Here is a 5,088-nt window from a genome sequence, read left to right on the forward strand (position 1 = left end):
TCTGTGCTGTGAATGTGCTCAATCCTTATGCATGTTAAGTTTTTTTTATTATATATAAAATATAAGGAACTACATTTAAACGAAGTTCCACATATGCTGCTGCTTTTACTCTCACCCTATGACAACTTGCGGTTTTTCACCCTTCACGCTCTCCGAGTGTGAACTCTGCTGATTGTGAGTTTATGAAAATGAATTGAGAACTCGTTACCAAATAAATCAGCCTGAACCACAGGGAGGTGTGTCGGAGAAGAACGCCTTGAATATTACATCCTGTCAATTCTGTAAATCTGGCACATTTGACCATTTAAATATAAAGGTGCATTAGTGGATCAAAAGCACACATAAATACCAGCATTTGTCTGTTAGTATGTGAATATGTCAGTAAACTGAATATTAGTCAAACAAAATCAGACACACATCAAGTCATCTTGCTCTGTGGGGCATATTTCTCTATAGTGATTAGTGTGTCTGTCATTGTGTAGAACAAAACAATTCATTATGGGCATTCAGCTGATTAATGATAGTAAAACAACCAGTTGCAGTCATAATTAAATATAAGATTATTATATTGGGATACATTTGATTTTTGTCCTTAAGGTTGCCTCATAGTTACATTTACATTGATGCTCTTTGGCTGCATGCTGCACGGACCCCTTTGGCTCCATCTCTGCGTCCATCCCAGGTCCCCGAGCCCAAGCTTCGGACCATCCAGTAGGTCATAGCAGGGGAAGGGACGGTGTCGTGGAGGAAGGCGGGGGGGGGGGCGGAGGGGGGGGGGGGGGGAGCCTGTCTGCTTGGGCGGGGTTTCCCCTCTTACTTCAAGTGTGCACAGAAGAGGAGCGGAGCGCCGAGAGGACGCAGCGTCTCCGGCTGCATGGGAATGTTTCTGCACACGAATCGACGCACAGATTGAGCTGCACGGTATTTTTCCTGTCTTTTCTCTTTTTTTTGTTTTTTGTTTTTTTTTGTGATCATTTTTCTTTTTTGAATCCACGTTTCTCTCGCATTTCGACCACGTACTGGCTGAGGTAGTAGTTTGTGCTGTTGGTTGGGTTGTGACACTGCCCGCTATGGAGATGACTGCGCAAGCTACTGCCTTGCTAGTGCTGGTGCCTGCACTGAACCCGAGGAGCGCAAACAATCCAAAAAAAACCAAAAAAAGAATCAAAAGCCCCGGTGCCACAAGGTGTTTAACGGGCTCTCCAGGTAATGCGCTACAGAAAGAGACAGTGTTGTATTGAAAGCTGTGATTTTTCTGCTTTGAAATGGAAAAAAAAAAGAGCTTCTAGTTGCATTGTTGCAATTTGAGCTGAAGCCATTTGAGAACTGTACCATGTTTCATCCAATAAAATAGTGACTGGTTGTGGAGGGGGGAAAAAGCACTTTGTATGCTGTTCTGATTTCACACAGAAACCTTTAGTGAGATGAGGATTCAGGCTGATCAACATGCATTTGATTTGAATGGGTGCCATCACACTTTTGGGAACCAAAGCTTGCACGGGAGGGGATGGAAATGTAATATGTTTGTGGTTTTAATGATTTTTGGTGTGAACATTTTAAAATGCAAAGAGGAAGTCGATATCCCCTTTTTTTGCATTTGCATAGCTTTCCACCACCTCGGGCAGAGTGGGCTGTGTAGAAAGCATGTAGGTCAACAGTACTGTTGCTATGAGGAGAGGAGTGACGTGGCTCCTGCTGCCCACAGAGGTATCCTACAATACATCTGCTCAGATACACACAAGCTGGCTTCACGGTTCTCCCGTCCTTTACTGATAATGCCGCATACTGTCAGACACTGGAGCAGGTAGCATGTGCTCTCCCTGCTCCTGAACACCTCTTCTACGCAGGACGGAGCTCGGATATAAATGTATGCAGCCCTCTTGGCACTGTTCACCTAATAATCTGATTATTATGCTAAACGTGGATGGTGTGACTCTCGGTATTTGAACTCTTTGATGAGCACAAGCAGACCTAACCCCCGCAGGCTTTTCAGCGGTGGTGTCCTCACTAAGATCTGGGAGTGAAACGCTGATGTGGGTCATGTGTTGGGAGTTGACCTTTGAAACGCTTCCTCTGCTGCCCAGCAGCATCTGGCTGTTCTGTATCGTATTAGTATGGAGAGTTGGGGGGTCTTGTGATGTGGGGGGAGGGTGGGGAACAGAATCGGTAATGATCTCTGATTAGCTGCAGGGGCCTGGCAGCACTGGGTCGATTAAGCTGTTCAGGGGCTGGAGTCTTGAGTCAAGACCCCCCTATAAACCAGATGAGAGCACGCCACTCACTCAGTGACTGATTGAGGATTGAATTTTGCTTTTTGACCTAACGAGATGTCCATGAAATATTTATGAGTTCACACTTAAATGGCAGAGTTGTGTTCATCCTGGATAACAGTCCTTCCCACTTGCATCTGCGCTGATATTACACAATACATTCTTCTATAGCTACTCATTGTAGAGATACAAGTAGGCTGAAAGGGGGGAGTTCTCTTCCTTTGCAGAAGAGGGTGAATAGTAAACAAACCAGAGATCATTGTGCTCAACTGCACAACACGTCCATTCACTGTACGCAGCAAACAAGCCACAAAAATGCAGCACAAACTTGATTCCACAAACCACACAAGTGACTTGTACTTATGGCCAAGCCTGTTGAACAGTCTACAAGTCTGCGTTAAATAGATTCCAATAAGTGTTTGTCTCATGTTAGAAGTAGCCCAGCCCACGGGGAAAAGCTAAACATCATTTATCATATCCCGACTGGAGAGAGAGAGTCGTCCTATGGGCCAGTGAGCAGCACAGAGGCAGCCCATGTCCTCCTCATCCATCTTATGTCAAAGCTCTCATTTTAGCCAGGCTGTGGATAAATCATGCTTCAGGAAGCCAAAGCTTTAAAGCAGTAAATTAGAGCCCCCTGTGGAAAATCTGCCCGCTCACATCGGTATCGCAGCTGCACCAGCAAAGCAGCCCCACCTTTGTCCTGACACGAGTCAAACCCTCGTTGGTTTGTACTGTGCTCATCTGAAGCTACCGCTGTAAACGCCATCTGATACAGATAAAATGGATTTTCTTTATTACTGTAATGATTAATCTACCAATAAATTGAACAATACCTATATATACAAAGCAGATCACAAAATATCTAATACAGTATAATGTTATTATAGATTTTCACATTTAAGCTGCAACGACTTAATCAGTTTGAAAGTTTGATCATCTATGGACAGTTTACAGTAAACAAACCTGTGCACAAAAATATCCTGTAGTCTTTTAAATTAACAGTTTATAATTTTTTAGACTATTTCCAGAGTAAAATACTAAGTAAAAAAAGCACTGAGCTACTAGGATGGACATTTCCTTGTTTGTGTGTATTTGAACACAGAGAAAGATCCTTGTATATACATAATATATGTATATATTATCATTTCCTTTCTCGGCTGCTGCCTCAACGACTCCACGTTGCGCTGCGGTGAGAAAGTGCACCACCTTTCCAGGACAAGAGTTGAGTATTTTGCTGCAAGTCCACTCAGCAGTCTTCTCTTTGGATCCACGGGTGGGTTGGGAGTGCTGTGACCTTGGAAAAACAAGCCACCCACAGGGGTGACTGTGTCATCATTGCCGTCATCCAATCTGGACCACACACACGTGTGGAGAGTAGGAGTGCAGTGCCAGATCAGTGCTGGCCTGATTAGAGGAGGATGCGGTGCTGGCCTGTGGGGACCAGATGGCCCTCCAGCTCCTGCAGAGGACCCAGGAGTGTGAGACACCCACAACAACACTTTATGTTCTCTGACTGCGTGTTAAGGCATGCAGTAGGTGTTTATATTTGTGGAATGCTTATCCTTATGTCCACCTGTGGCTAGGCTAACATGCGTCAGAAAAAGAGACATGGGTGGTCCTTGAGACTTGCCTGGGTCTTTGCTCTGTTACTTCCCATCATGTCTTAATTTTACACAATAAATTGGTTGATTTTTTTTTTTTTGCTAAACAGTAAAACAGGGAAAGGACAATAACATTTTATTATAATATTATTAAATGAAAAGGTAAAAATAAGGTACAGTCAATCAAAATGACCTACGCATATGAACCTGCATTGTGCAGCAGTACCTGCTAATTGGTCTATAATGTATTCCATGTAATGACTTGTACCCTGTTTCTGGAGACTGTGCACAGTCTGTTAACCCTCAACTGAAACAGCCACGGAGACTGTTGTTAACCACACCAGTGCTTCGTTTACCATCATAGTTCTAATTATCTTTGATCTGTTGTGTGTTTGATCAGCTATTCCTGTAATAGATATGTTTGTATGCAATATACAGGACTTAAAGTATCAGGCAGACAGCGTTTTAGCATCGTCAGCAGCTGAACTTCCAACAACCTGATTTAAATCAACCTGTCTCAGGTGTAGCAGTTTGTAAAACGTGCCGTGCCACTTGCCCAGATTTAGTTGGGCTAAAATTTGGGGAAGAATTCTTGGTGTATTTTAAACAGACAATAAGATGTTGGCGATTAGCAGCTGCACACAAAAATAAAGCCCCTGATATTTGCTTTCAAAGTAAAATAATCTCCATGGGATGCTGCACCAAAGAGCACTGAATAGTTGTCAAGTGTCAGAAAAACATCAGGTTTCCTTTTTCTGCTCGCAACACATGAGACTCTGGAATGCATCTTTTCCCATAATGCCTCTGTCATGTCAGGCTCTATGAAAGTTATCCTGCGTTTGCTTTAGGTATTTCAAGCATTTTGTCTCACATTCGATTTGAAGGGGAGACAGTTATTCCCAATTGTTCCACGCTCGCTCTCACTTGATGCATTTAAGTGAAAGACCAGTTGAAATGGGACGAACATCTTGTGCAATTTTTCCCCCTTCTTCTTTTTTTGGTCAAGTTTTCTTTCATTCCTTCAGGGTGTGGGCGCCTCAGTGTCGAATTACGCCTTTCGCAGCCTCCTCCACCATGAACTCTCCTGTCAGGCTGTTCTGTGAACTGATACTCTTCATCCACATATTGCTTTGGGACACAGGCCGTCAGACTGGTGATGGTCTTATTCTATACAGTATCTAGAGTTTAAACATTTAGCAATGAATGTTTTTATT

The sequence above is a fragment of the Anabas testudineus genome, chromosome 6, assembly GCF_900324465.2.
Source record: "Anabas testudineus chromosome 6, fAnaTes1.2, whole genome shotgun sequence".
Taxonomy (NCBI): Eukaryota; Metazoa; Chordata; class Actinopteri; order Anabantiformes; family Anabantidae; genus Anabas; species Anabas testudineus.